This window comes from Crocuta crocuta, unplaced genomic scaffold (assembly GCF_008692635.1).
Source record: "Crocuta crocuta isolate KB4526 unplaced genomic scaffold, BGI_CrCroc_1.0 scaffold154, whole genome shotgun sequence".
Taxonomy (NCBI): Eukaryota; Metazoa; Chordata; class Mammalia; order Carnivora; family Hyaenidae; genus Crocuta; species Crocuta crocuta.
In genome coordinates, this window is record NW_027530545.1 from 6,677,967 (window position 1) to 6,693,988 (window position 16,022).

The 16,022-nt window shown below is 37.6% G+C and overlaps 1 protein-coding gene across 4 annotated transcripts in view; it reads right to left on the reverse strand.

Moving 5' to 3' along the window:
* Positions 1-16,022, reverse strand: part of EPC2 (enhancer of polycomb 2) — a 121,445-nt gene that overhangs the window by 97,387 nt on the left and 8,036 nt on the right. The gene's annotated exons all lie outside the window — the stretch shown is intronic.

Genomic DNA, 16,022 nt, shown 5'->3' on the forward strand with positions numbered 1-16,022 from the left:
TTAACCGACTGAGCCACACAGGTGCCCCATGATAATTTTTAAAAAGCAGTAAGTTCACAGATCCCATTAAGTCTATCTAGGTACCAGAGACTTCAATTAAGAATCCTGGATATAAAATTAAGGTTTAATTGAAATCCCTTAATCCACAAGGCATCCCAACTGTCTTTACTCTGTCACAAATCTGCTGAAAATACATAGCTAGAAATCATATTTCCAGTGCACTGGCCTTATAACTAGCTTATTAGTCTCTGGTCTGCCACCTCTGCCACCACCACCATCACTGCCACCCACGCACTGCCCTCCACAGTCTGTCCATCCATCAACAATGATCTTTTACAAATATAAACTTGATAATGTACCCTCCAAAACCACAGCTCCTCATTATCAAAATTAATACTATATATTCTAAGTGAAGGATATATATGTCATTTAACCACTTAACACTGCATAACTAGTAAATAACATAACATACGTTGCTGCATTAGAATAGTGCTTTTTTCAAACTATGGGTTGAATCTCTAGTCAATCATAAAATCAATAAGTAGCTCATTTAATAAAATAGAATGAAAAGGGGAAAAACATCTATGCATAACCAATCCTCAATACTCACAAATTCTGTTTGCAGATTCACCTCACACAAATGTGTGATGGCCAAAATCAATATGTGCGGTTCTTTCATAGTCATTCAAAGAATATGCAAAGCAGCATTCGAGTTGCACCAATCATATGTTCCGAGCTGAGGTCAAAGGAGGTGACACTCTTTTTTCAGCTCTTATCCTAGAAACAAGTATAATTCTAATATGCTATTTAGTGCCACTTTTTTGCATTTTTATAGTTTTTTGAGGATTTTATTATTTATGGGCTCCCCAAATGCAGTGCTTACGTGCTATAATGTTCCTAAGCACAGGTGGCTGTGATGTACCTTACAGATAAAATGTGTGTTAGACAAGCTTCATTCAGGCATGACTTACAGTGCTGCTGGCTATGAGTTCAATGCCAGGAATCAATAGTGTATGTTAAATGAAGTATCTTCAAAACAGAAGCATACATAAAACAAGATTTTGCATTGATTTCGTTGATGAAAATGTTGTGACCAGAGGTTCACAGGAATCCAGCCCTGTATTTCCTTTAAGGAGCAATGGTTCAGGATTCACTAATCCGTTGTTTGTGGCAACCTGACAGAACGTAACTACTGCAAAAACAAAATAAAAATAAAAAACCAAAAACAAACCCAACAGTATATCTGTGTGTGTGTAGTGTATGTCAAAATACACTTTATTTCCATTACACATATACACAGTGAGTCAATCAAAAAAGTTTACAGCCAATGAATAAGAGCAAAGAGAAATACTCCTGACAAGAATGGTAAAATGGCAAGGCAGACAGGCAGAGGGCATGGGCACACCTACTAACCCTTTTTTCTACCTAGAATCAGAATCACCCATGAATTATGATTTGGTTGGGAAGTCTAAGGTAAACACAGCTACTTTACAAAAGCATTCCAGATTATTCTGCCATGTGGTCAAGATAAGAACTGCTATTCTTCCTCCTACAGTGGTAGTTTTCAAAGTGTGGTCACTGGACAGTCAGCATCAGGAACATGTTAAAAAATACAAACTCCTAGGCCCCTTTCCAGATCCACCAAAAAATACAATGTTAGGATGAAGCTCAGCAATCAGTGTGTTAACAAGCCCTCCAGGTGATTCTGACACATGACAAAGTTTGAGAATCACTGACCTAAACCTTCTCTATTTCTTTTGAAGGTATTTTGAAAGCCCTGATGAATCTAAGATGGCTGAGCTGGTAACTGAGCTAAAGCTGAAGGCGAACTACTACTGTCTGCAGCACATGTAATGCACAGAAAATCTTCTAAGGACTTTCTTCATGGAAAGTGTCCTCTGTGCTTTAAACCAAAATAAATAAAATCTACAAGTTACTTGCACAATAAATAAGACAGCACTTCAGATCATCCTCCATATCACAGTTTCTTTCCCCACACAGCTCTTTAAGCAGGAACTGCTCTTAAAAACAGAAACAACAGGAACTGCTCTTAACACAAGTCTGCCTATCCAAAAAGGTGACTCTACACTAGACCACAAAAATTCTTTCAACCCTCTAACAACTCTCCAGGGCATCACACACTTTCCAATAGGAAAAACAAGGACATGAACCAGAAAACAAACAACAAAAAATAACTCATGACATCCTGGCATATGAAATAACTTCAAAACTCATTTGTAAAAAATAACTCAGTAGTATTTTTTTAAGTTTATTATTTATTTATTTTTAAGAGATCGAGAGAATCCCAAACAGGGGCTCAATCCCACCAACAGTGAGATCATGACCTGAGCTGAAACCAAGAGTCGGATGTTTAACCAACTGAGCCACCCCAGACACCTCAATTTAGTATCTTCTACTCAGCCAGCTATTACATGAACTCAAACATACTCATGTTCAAATCACATCCCTTGTGACACAAATTTCCACAATATAATTTTACCTTTTACATAACACATTAAACCTTATATGGAGTCATCCATATACAACTCTTTTCTTTGGGACTACAAACTGCTTGAAGACAGGTACCATATCTATTCTTTTCTGTAATCTAAAGTATGTAACAGGTATTGCTTGTCCCATCAGCAAATATTTAGTGACCAACTACAATATGTCATTCACTGCACCAGATGATGGATACAAAAGTAATACAGACACAGTCCATTTATTCATGGAGCACTTACTGAATGAATACACACAAACAAATGCAATGCAAGTTTGAGAGAGTGCAGTCTGTGTGAAAGATCCAGCTTACCAACATGATAACCCAAAATAAGGTGGCTTTCTTCAAAAGGGTAGCCTATTAGTTCTCTTCTGACCTAACCTATTTAAGACCATAAATAATTGGTTAAAATAAAAATACACTGACAAATCATTTAACGGTTAATCTGACTTTAAAATATCTATCTTATATATAGAAAAATAAACAAAAGTGCTACGCACAATGCAAGGCTTAGAGACAGCCAAATTGCTACATGGGAATAAAAGATTAAGGTTTTATATCCAAACTCCAAACACTCCAATTAGAAAGCTACAATTTGCCAATTCTCAACTCTGCAGAGATTTTTAAATTTAAAAGCAAAATTACCTGACTTTATGAATAAGTCTAGATTAAGAAACTAAAGTCACATATTACTTACAAAATAAATACAAGAAATATTTCTCAACTTTATAAAGTAAAAAACATTTGTTTAGAAGTCTTCTAGGATGCACATGCATGATGCTAACAACAAATGCCTTTGTGGAGTATCTCGGCTGTGGGGAAGGAAGGACATTTACTTTTCATGTAGATCATGGTGTGGCATATAGATTTTTATCTTTAAATCACATGGGTATATTATTTTTCAATTGAAAAAACTAGAATGCCTTAAACATGCAGATAACATATTCTGTTTACAGTAACATTTCCTTTACAGTAATAAGAAATAAAATCTTTAACCTAACTATATATTTGAGACAAGGATGACATGGCAATAAGGTTGCCAGCTGGGCCAAAGAAATTCTTCTGAGGGGTTCTGAACGTCAGGTCAAAGACCCTCAAAACATCCAAAGAAAGAAGTGAGGGGTCCATAAACCTGGGTGAGAAAACAATCATTTCTCTTATTCCACTAAGTTGTATCACATGTAACATTTCCTTCAATTACAAATGTAGGCAAAATAATTGTACTAGTAACACTCAGGACTAGCAGTACAACAGAAATCACAGACTGTTTCACTGTCCTATTACAATGGTTGCACTTGTCAAAATATTGTTTATACCTATCACTACTTAAAAACTAAGATAATTACATTCAACTCTAAATTTTGTCATTAATGTGTTAATAAAGCATGTAAATTATAAACTGTTTTAATATTTTGATAACTTTCAATATAATTAGCTTATGTGATTCTATTTTATGCATTTAAAACATCATTCTGACTCAGGCTCGCTGCCCATTTTTTAATTGATTCTGGTATTGAGTTGTATACCTTCTCTATATATTTTGGATACTAACCCCTTATCAGATACATCATTTGCCAATATCTTCTCCCAATCAGTAGGTTGTCTTGTCATTTTGTTGATGGTCTTCTGAGCTATACAAAAGCTTTTTATATTGGTGTAGTCCCAATAGTTTCTTTTTGCTTTTGTTTCCCTTGCCTCAGGAGACATATCTAGAAAAATGTTTCTATGGCCCATGTCAAAGAAATTACTGCCTATCTTTCTTCTGGAAGTTATATGGTTTCAGGTCTTACATGTAGGTCTGTAATCCACTCTTGGGTTTATTTTTGTGTACAGTGTAAGAAAGTGGTCCAGTTTCATTCTCTGGCATGTAGCTATCCAGATTTCTCACTGTATACTCTTGCTTCCTTTGTCACAGATTAACTGACCATATAAGCACAGGCTTATTTCTGGGGTCGCTATTCCATTCCACTGATCTATTTTTGAGCCAGTACAATACCGTTTTGATTACTACAGCTTTGTAGTGTATCTTGAAGCCTGGGATTGTAATGCCTCGACCCTTGTTCATCTTTCTCAAGACTGCTTTGGCTATTCAAGGTTTTTGTGGTTCCATACAAATGTTCGTATTATTTGTTCTAGTTCTGTGAAAAGTGCTATTGGTATTTTGATAGGGGTTGCATTAAGTCTGTACATTGCTTTGGGTAGTATGAACATTTTAACAATATTGGCTCTTCCAATCCACGAGCATAGAATATCCTCCCATTTGTCTGTGTCCTCTTAAATTTCTTTCATCACTGTTTTATAGTTTTCAGAGTACAGGTCTTTCACCTACTTGGTTAAGTTTACTCCTAGGTATTATATTCTTTTTGGTGCAATAGACATTTTTCAAAAGAAGACCTATGAATGGCCAAACACATGAAAAGATGCTCAATATCACTATTCATCAGGGAAATGCCAATCAAAACCACAATGAGATCAAATCAAAACAAAAGAGATCACAATCAAAACCACCGTACACCTGTCAGAATGGCTATGATCAAAAAGACAAGAAAAAGCAAATGCTGGTGAGAATGTGGGACAAGAAAGAACAATATGCACTGTTAGTGGGAAAGCAAATTTGGGCAGCACTGTGGAAAACAGTATAGAGATTCCTCAAAAAATTAAAAGTAGAATTACAATATGATTCAGTAGTTCCCCTACTGGGTATTTACCCGCCCCCCCCCCCAAAAAAAAACTACTACTAAAAAGATATATGCACCTCTATGTTTATTATAGCCACAGTTATGATATGGAAGCAACCTAAGTGTCCATCAATAGATGAAAGAATAAAGAAAACACGGTGTGTGTGTGTGTGTGTGTGTGTGTGTGTGTGTGTGTGTGTAATGGAATATTGGTTGGCCATAAAAAAGAACAAGATCTTGCCATTTTTGCAACACCATGGATAGATTTAGAGAGTAAAATGCTAAGTGAAATAAATCAAAGACAAATCCTATATGATTTCACTCATATATGGAATTTAAGAAACAAATGAACAAAGGAAAAAAGAGACAAATAAAAACAAAACCAAATTCTTGAATACAGAGGACAAACTGGGGGTTGCAGCAGGGGATGGGAAAAGCAGTATGAGGAATTTTGTCAAACTGACAAAGTCCCAAGTCACAAAAGATTAAGAAGCCTTGGACAACGGTTCTTAAATCATCTGGAAATTGAGGAAAAAACATTTCAGGGTTATCCCAATTAGCAGGCAGAATTATCAATAAACTTCATGGTATGCCTGTGACAGTCCCATACCTTCAAAAAATCAAATGCCAAAACCATGCCAGTTGAGAAACACCTCAAGGATCAAATGGCAAGATTCCCTCCTTAGTACCATGCTTTCCAAAGTTTCCAAACTTAAATGTTCATCCAGGAGTTCACCGGTATATTACAATGTCTCTCATCATTTGATTTTCTAGTGTACACCACCCGCTGAACAGAGTTTCATCACTAAAATTTATTTTCCCCATGACCAACTAACAATCAAAAAAAGAAATAAGACGGGGGGCGGGGGGGAGTTCTGGGTGGCTCAGTCGGTTAAGCGTCTGACTTTGGCTCAGGTCATGATCGCAGTCTGGGAGTTGGAGCCCTGAGTCAGACTCTGTGCTGACAACTCAGAGCCTGGAGCCTGCTTCAGATTCTATGTCTTCCTCTCTCTACCCCTCCTCCCCCTTCTCTCTCTTTCTTTCTCAAAACGAATAAACATTAAAAAAAAAAATTTTTTTTAAGGAAGAAGGAAAGGAAAAGAAAGAAGGAAGAAAAGAAATCACTTTTAAAGACAAATACAGTATATACCAATGATTCAGGAGTTAGATATTACTTTGAGGGTTCGCTAAAAACTTAAGTTCCCTTTGTTAATTTTTAAAGTCTTTAATTTTTTAAATAATTTTGATTGTTAAAATGTTCTGCCAGGAACAGAAATGGAAGGAGGAAAATATACGTATCAATGTGCTGATGTTTCACAACTATCAAAATATATTTAATTGACTGGAGGAAAAAATGTGAAACTATTCCACAGAATAATGTATGGAGACACTCTATTTTACTCCTCCATATTCATTCACATTTATTATCCTGTATAAATGAAAACTGTTATTAATTTAAAAAATAGCAGTTGTCTGTATAAGGCACTGACTCAAGTCCACAAAAAGATAATCTTTAAGATTACCTTTTGAGATACTTCTCATTAAACGGATGAAGCAAAGTGGCTTAATGAGATGAAGTAATTTATCTTGCCCTAAGGGAAAGTGACAGAGGCCAGGACTGGAAGCTATGGCACAATTCTGAAGTACCAATTTCATCAAATTAACAGTACAAATAAGGGCTGCTTGTCAACTCCCCAACCAACAACCCCTCCTATCCTGTGCTCACACTCCTCCCAAAAAAGGGAAGTGAAAAAGCTGGAAGTAAAGATAGGAGTTAGAGAACTCGCAGAGAGGCGGACTCTTCCACTCTGCATTCTTCTGACTGCACAGTGATACCAGCTGGCAAGAAAAAAGAAACCTGAAAACATATATAAGGAAATGATGCTAAGAAGAATCTGGAAGTGGCTGTCATCTTCCTTCATTATTGATCCCACAAAAAAACAGTGGTAGATGACAGACTAGGCAAACCCAAATTTCTATTTCACGCAAGTGTAAACATGTCGAAGGATAAGCAAGGGTCAGTTTTAAGATAAAATCAAATAACCATGATGGACCTACTGCTATCTACACTTCTTATTCCTACCTGCTGTCCCCTACACATATTACTAGTATTAACTCAACTTGAAACAAAATGAAGATGCAGATCTGTATGTTAATAATACAATCAAATTCAATCCCAGTGGCCAGTATCATGGGCAATGCCTGTATTACAAACTTTCTACCATGTGAGTTCCTGTGTAAGTATCCAGCCTCTGCTGAGTAAAACAAAGACTATACCTTCCTTGCTTATGGCATCTGGCCTAATTGAGAAAATGTGTGTCAATTCTCACTCTCTCATGCATATATCCATATCCATACATACACGTACATCTCTCAAGTGAGAAACACGAGATACTAGAAAATTTAAAACTCAAATAGTCTGGGCTAAAAGTATACCAAAATTCAGAACATTTACAGTAATGAGTATGAGTAGTAAAGACAATAAAAGAAAATTCCATGAAAACAGAATTGATCATATCCAAAACATACAGAATGGACTTCTCTTTTGATCTCTAGGGAAAACCAGTATTAAATAGTGGATAAATGTAACTGAACCTCAGAAAAAAAGGACTCTAAGCCAAATTAACAGGATCACAATAACCGACTCTTTAAATAAAGCTTAACTACTAGTATCTTTCTACTAGTCTTTCGCTTGTTAGTTCTTTTCATCTAATTAATATTCTGGACAATACGCCTAGTAGATAGACATGTGGATTCACAGATGCAAGTAATTTTTAGACCCAAAGGTACTTGAATGGTCACTCAATCCAATTCTATTTCACAAGTGAGGAAACTAAGGGCCAGGCATGTTGAGGTCACACAAAATGCATCCCTTACTACTCTGAAAATTAATCTGAAAGGTATGTTTTCCTTAAAAAGATTTTGAAGACTTTTTTTATAATCCTTAATTTAAATTACATTTAAAAAATGAAATACACATCCTACCGTTACACTGTAAAATATGTAAAATATTGTTATCTCATTAAAGTACCTTACAAATTTAAGGTTTGTAAAAATACCCTAATTATCCAAATTCACCTTTGATCAAACTATAGATTAAAACAATTTACTTAACAATTTAACTTCATAACTTTTGGTCATAATGTTACACACACACCAGCAGTAATGTCTCAAGGGCAGCTCCCTGACTAAAGCCTCATTCTCAGGAAGGTAGCCCTTAACAGCACTTGTGTACTAACCTCCTCTGTCAGACTGTCAGGCATAGTACACAGATACCAACGCAAGCCGAACCAATAATAACCCGATCTGTGATTTTGAAGCGAAAAGAAACAAAACAATGATGATGATAACAGCTAATATTTACTGACTGCTTACTGAATGCCACAAACTGTCTCAGGCACAAAATTCGTCCTCTCAACAACCCCATGAGATTTTATAGATGAACTCAAAACCATTCAGTCTGGCTCAAAGGGGAAGATATGCACTTCACCATCACACTATGCTACCTCTCAAATGGTTGGGAATTGTTGGAGTTTAGCGGTATCAATGTCACTTACTGCTAACGGGCCCATAGCTACCCTTTTTCCTGACATTCTCAAGCCTTGACTGTTCAAGACTTCTGTGGGGTCTTCAAGGCAACACCTAGGAATCTTAAAGAAACCAGATTTGGTCTCTGTGACTTGAAATAAACCTAATGATTCTGTTAAATATTTTTAGGCCTCATTCTTAGAGAACTGGTACTGATGAAATCTAAACTTACCCCAAAGATAAATTCATTCCTTAAAATTTTATTTTAAAGAAATGTGCTTACAAAAGGCATTCACCTTAAGCTTCTTTCATATCATTTCCCGAGGGAAAAATTTTTAATGACTCTTCCATGGTATAGAATAAATGACAGAACAATGAAAATGTAATAAACTTTAGATATCATCTAGTTCTCAACCCACTCTTTTTACAGATGAAGGAGTACAATGGTAAAGGGCAGAGCTCTAGAGTCCATTACTCACAGGGTTTGAGATCAAATACTGGCTTTACTATGTTCTAGTCCAGGTTAAGAGTGACCTTGGGCAAGATACTTAATCTCCAAAGCCTGTTTCTTCTTCTGGAAAAGACATAATAGCACCTACTACATATCCTACCCTTATAATAAGTTGTAAACCATCTACTGAGTTAACAAAGTGTCTGGCACATAAACAACACACTCACTAACACACAATAAATGGTAGTATGATGGTAGTGATGAATGACCTGAGGCTCAGAGAAGGTAGGTAACTTTCCCAGATCATTTGGCCACTAAAGAACAGAAACAAAACTAGAAAGAGACTTCACACTTGCAAATCAGTGCTCTTTCTTCTACACCATGCTACAAACTCCTGGGCCTAACATTTGAAGCTATCTATAATCTGGTATAATTCTACCCCTTTTGCAACCTTATCTCCACCTCAACTTTTATTAATTCACCAAATATTTAGTTAAGTGTCTTCTTTGTTATAAACAGTTTCTAGTGAAGATATAGCACAGAATAAAGGGGGAGAAACAAAAGTAAAAGCCATATGCAGGTCCAAAAAGAAAAAAAGGAGAAAGAGCTAAGAGAACTGCATGCTCAGAAATGATGCAGTGCTACCCTCCTGAAATTTCTATCAGCAGGGGTGAGGGACTGACAAGGACAGGTAAAACACACCCAACATGGAAGAACCTTCCTTTAGTCCATTTAACATTCACAGACATTGCTTTAGACATTCCTGGATTCAGGGCACCTGGGTGGCTCAGTTGGTGAAGCATCCAAATTCAGCTCAGGTCATGATCTCGTGACTCACGAGTTTGAGCCTCACATTAAGCTCTGTGCTGACAGCTCAGAGCCTGGAGCCTGCTTTGGAGTCTGTGTCTCCCTCTCTCTCTGCCCCTCCCCAACTCATGCTCTGTCTCTCTCTCCCTCAAAAATAATTACAAGCATTTAAAAAAATTTTATATAAAAATAAAAATTCCTGGATTCAAGTATTTGCTTCAACACACACCACACAACCAAGCCTGAAGGTGCAAACTGTTAAATCTCTCTCCAATCCCTCTATACATTCTAGTAACAGTTTTCTCTAATTCTTAACTATTCTAAAATTTAACTTTTTCTAATGCTCTTTGTCAGGTCAACTTAACCTGATAGTTTCTACTAACTTTCCAGATATGTTTTTGACCTCAATGACTCATTTACATTCCCTGAAGTCTAGATCTGTATCATAGTCTTCTTTTAATTTTAATCCTGGTGACACTTCAGCACACAGCCTTACAAATACAGTTACCCCTTTAAAAGTTTCCTAATGTCATATTTAGACAACAGCTGACACTCAGATGATACCTGGCTAGTATATGTTTTTGTTCAAAAAGTGCTCAGTGTTTTTATAATATCAATTTACTAAACTGTATTTAATACCCTCTCTAGAACTCCTCTATAATGAAACATGAAATGTATTAGTGCCCAAAATAACTCCGAAAATGTGAGAAACACTGAATATATTCTTACTCTCACTAAAAATGTCACTTAAAATATTAACAGGATATCAAAATTAGGCAACTAAAGCATTTAAGGAGAAATGGCAATTCAAATTAGTCATGATCTTTTCTTTAAAAATAAGCAGAATTGGGGCGCCTGGGTGGTTCAGTCAGTTAAGCGTCCAACTTCAGCTCAGGTCACAATCTCATGGTTCAAGAGTTCGAGCACGGTGTCGGGCTCTGTGCTGATATCTTAGAGCCTGGAGTCTTCTTCGGATTCTGCATCTCCCTCTCTCTGGCCCTCCCCTGCTCATACTCTGTCTCTCTCTCTCAAAAATAAACATTTTAAAAACTTGAAAATAAGCAGAATCACATGCTTCATGGAAATTTTGGTTCACCCTAATACAAAAAGATATCTTATACAAACCTACATACACCTATGAGAAGGGTAATTAACAGAAAATAAAAATACTGCAACCATACCTATGTGTTAAAAACTGTATATTTAAAAGGACCTCTGACTCAAGAGGAAAAAAAAATTAGTACAGGTACATGTTGTACCAAAGTAAGAAAGCAAAAAGAATTCCAAGAATAATTTATCAAATTCTCCTAATGAATTACAAACACACAGGCACACACACAGTGTTTCACAAAAACATAACTCTCAGTATAGAAAAAAAAATTAGAGGCTCATTCAACACTTAACCAACATTTAGCAAACATATATTATGTGCCAGGCACAGTTTCAGGTACTCAGAATACATTAATGAACAAAATATGGAAAGATTCTTGCCCTTACATAGATCATTAGGATAAAATCTAAATAATAAAATGCAATAGTTTCCCACAAATTTCTTATATGCTTATGATAACATAAACATTCAGATTAACATATGGGTGCTACTACAGAGAAGCAAATAAGCGTCTAAGAAAAAAGGAAAAAGAAACAGAAAATATGAAAAGCCAAAAGCATAAGTCAGACAGTTAAGTGATGAAAAACTAGTTAGTAATTTTTTTAAATGTTTGTTTATTTTTGAGAGAGACAGGCAGAGTGCAAGCTGGGGAGGGGCAGAGGGTGAGGGAGACACAGAATCTGAAGCAGGCTCCAGGCTCCGAACTGTCAGCACAGAGCCTGACATAGGGCTCAAACCTACAAACCGTGAGCTGAAGGTGGACACGCAATCAACTGAGCCACCCAGGTGCCCCTAGTTAGTAATTTAATATTCTAATCAAATCAATATCATCTTTCAAAGTTCCCAAAATTACAAAAAGTAAAGCATTGTTTACAAAACCTGTAAGGAACTTAACAGTTCAGAAGCTAATCTGGGATTCTGTAAGAAGTCAACATGATTCACAGTGGTTATGAGAACGATTTTTGTGATATTAAAGGCACGGGCATGAATCCTAGCCCTGACAGTTACTAACAGTAAGACTCATAGTTTTTTCATCCATAAAACAGAAACAATAATACCACATAGGTTGTTGTTACAAAGATTCAATGAAAACCCAAAACAGGAAGCAATTCAAATATCCAGATGCATGGATGTATTATATCAATTCACTAAAATACTATTCAGTAATAAAAAGGAATGGACTGATACATGTAACAAGGATGCATCATGCTGAGCAAAAGAATGCTGACACAAAAGACTATGTGAAATCCATTTAAATGAAAGTCTAGAAAAGACAATACTAATCTATAGAGAGAGAACAAATCAGTAATTGCTTAGAACTACTGGTGGAAAGGGACTAACTTGCAAAGGAACACAAGGGAACTTCCTGGGTGTTCGACATGTTACTTTATTTTGATTGCGGTGATATTTCCTTGTGTGTACCTGTTTGTCAAAACTCACCAAACTCGGGGGGCACCTGGGTGGCTCAGTCAGTTGGGCATCCGACTTTGGCTCAGGCCATGATCTCACGGTTCGTGGGTTCGAGCCCCGCGTCAGGCTCTGTGCTGATGGCTGGCTCAGAGCCTGAGGCCTGCTTCACACTCTGTGTCTCCCTCTCTCTCTGACCCTCCCTGCTCACCCTCTCTCTCTTGAAATAAATTTAAAAAAATTAAAAAAAACTCATTAAACTCTATGCTTTAAATGAGCACATTTTATTGTATGTAAATTATAACTCAAAAATCAATTTTAAAAAGAATTACATGAACCAATAGTATGTAAAGTTCTTAACATAGTGTCTGGGACACAAGAAGTAGTCAAAATATGGTAAGTACTGTATTATCAAAAAACATCAACTATCACTGTACAACACTCAAGAGGAGATGGCAGAACCACCAATCACCTGATCGTTCTGGTTTAGATTCTAAATAAACATAAGTTTACAGTATTTGACCTAAATCAAGTGTCAGGAGGAGCACTACAGAAACCAAGTTTAGGAGGATTCTTACTGGCAGACCTTAGGCACAAGACAATGAAATTAAGGAAAGGAAACAAAAGAAGATGCCTACATGTCCAAAAGAGCTAAGAGAATTTCGTAATGCTACCAATGTCAAAGAATGTCTAGATTATCTCATCTGAGTATTATCCAAACAACTCAAAATTCAGTCAATGACTATATAAACAAGTCTAATAATCCAATAGACACAGTCTTTAATTTTACTGCGGGCGGGAGGGGGTATGGGAATCCATGAAGGTGATTCAAGTGAAGTCAAGATTCTGCCAACCAAACAGGAAAGGAGTCATATTGTGGACAGTTTAGAAATGCAAAGCAACAGTTATAAACCCACAAGCCAAGGTATTTTTGAGTTGTTGCTTTTTTACAAGTCTATATAATTTAAAAAATACTAACAAAAGTAATCAGAACATGTTGATAATGGAAGTTAAACTGAGATACAACTCAGGGGCACCTGGGTGGCTCAGTCGGTTAAGTGTCCACTCCTGATTTCAGCTCAGGTAATGATCTCATGTTTCAGGAGTTTAAGCCCCACCTGGGACTCAGGGCAGTCAGTGCAGAGCCTGCTTGAGATTCTGCCCCCCTCTCTCTCAAAATAAACAAACATAAAAAAGAAAAACAACTCAAATGAAACACGAAACATTTATGAAACCGGTATTTTACTGCTGCTTAGAACTGTTTCTCAAGGCAGAACATTTTTTTAATTTTAAGTTTGTTTTAAGAGAGAGCGCTCATAAGTGAGAAAAGGACAGAGAGAAAGAGGGAGACAATCTGTCAACGCAGAGCCCGACTCAGGGCTCGATCCCACAAACTGTGAGATCATGACCTGAGCGGAAATCAAGTCAGAGGCTTAAATGGCTGAGCCACCCAGGGGCCCAAAGCAGAATAGGTTTTTTTAAGTGAATAAATAATTCTTCTTCATAACAGAAGTCCTGTAAATGGGACCAGAAGAACTGAAATAAATGACTGTCACTCATGGAAGCACAAGTCTTACACGTTAATTTAAAGAAGAGAAAGAAACAACTGACACCCCAACTGTACATTCTGGGAAGCAAAAGCCAGTTATAAATCTTAACTGCCAGGGTTTGTTCAGTTTTGTTTTGATTTTAAGTACCTCCACTTGTAACATGAAAGAGGCAGAAACGACCAAAGAGTCAGAAGTCCTGGGTTTCAACTCTAGTTCCATCATAAATTGGATTTCTTCTTCCCTAAAACTGGGCAACTGAAGCAGGCTACTGAAAACAGTCCAGTATAATCTGATTTCCAATCTTTAGATCGGAAAATCGTAACTTGCACTGAAAAGGTTAATAGTGAAAGGACTAAATACTTGTTTTTCATACATCATTTAAAAAAATAAACTACAAGTTTTCTTCCTAAATTCAGGTAAAATACCAAGACAAAAATGGCAAACTAAGGACCTAAAGCTTAGAGTATACTGCTGCTGCTCAGTTCACAATAAGTAACGTATCTTTCAGGTTAACTGCTCATTCTAGAATAAATTTCTTGATTTTAGTTCTTCTCAAACCAAAATAACTGGATCCAAGTAATTACATCACCCCTGATACGTGAAGATTCATAAGCTACTTCTCCTTTTGGGTCAAATCCCATACAATAAAATCAACAAAAATTTAATGTTGTGGAATTCAAAGTTGTGTTTTTTGAAGTCCAATTCAATTCTTGTACATACTATAACTTTAATTATCGTTCCCATGATAAATGGAGCTAAGTTGGAAATAAACTTTAAGAACAAAAAGAATATTCTCATATGAGTCAGATCTAAATCTACTGCCATGTTGGGTTTTCATCTTATTTTTTTGAAAAGCTGAATACTGAACGGTCATCCCGGTACCGTTGCCATATTCATTTTCTACTACAAGTCAAAGACTTTCAAGTAATCAAAGACCAAAGAGAAATGTGATTAAATCACAGCAGAAAGTAGTAATAACAAGGTAATATAATGAGGTCAGAGCTGGAGCAGCCAATCAAAGCCATAAAAAGCATTTCCTGCAATATTAATAGTCAAAAGAGAAAACCAATCACAGAAACCTCGAGCCTTCTTCTGACAGTCACAGAAGCAAGAGAACCAATCCACGCACACCCAGGGTTGACAATAAGGCGGGACCGCAGGTTCATTGAAGAAATTCTTGAGGGTGCAGTTACTATGAACTTCGCACGCAAGTTAAACACCACTCCAGAATCATAAACACACAGTCAAGCCAGATAAAATTCAACAGTATGCAAAATCCCATCAGGGAGAAAAGCAGAATCTTTGCAGAGAGCGTTGTAGCATCAAAAATGCAACTGTCAATTTGGATGCATTAAATCCTAAACTTCTAAAAGACCCCTTCCCCATGACAATTCCCGGGGACGCGGCGCAAGGACCGGGCAGCGCCAGCGGCGCGTAGGTGAACATCCCGGTTTGCTTTCTAACGCTGCGTTGCCGAACCGGCGCCGTCCGGGCCAGACGGGCAGCGCCGTCCCTCTCGCCGCCGCGGAGCCTGCCGGCCAGCGGCTCTCTACCGCTACACCCCGTTGGGTAGTCGCGGCCCCCGCCCTCCCCCGCCGCAGTGCTGCACCGCCTCAGCCCGCTGCACCACGGCCGGCCGGGGAGCGAGGATTACCTTGCTAGGAGGATGGTGTTTGTTTTGAACGCGCTTTACTTTTCCCTACGTCATTTCAAAGAAAACGCAATGCAAAACCAAATTTGAAAGTGGGAAAAGAAAACCTTTCCTAGCCAAAAAGATCCTTCGCCCATTAATTAACCCCGCGCCGGAGGAAGGTTCGGAGTGGAAGGTAAACAGAGGCCTTACGCCAAGTGCGGCCAGAACATCCCCTGCGCCATTCCCGGCCGCCGCTTACGGCAAGGCCCCCTTACGGCAGCGTAAGCGGCGCTGCGAGCTAATCACAACACTGGGACGCAACAACATGGCGGCCGCGGGCGGGCGCGGCGCCGGCCG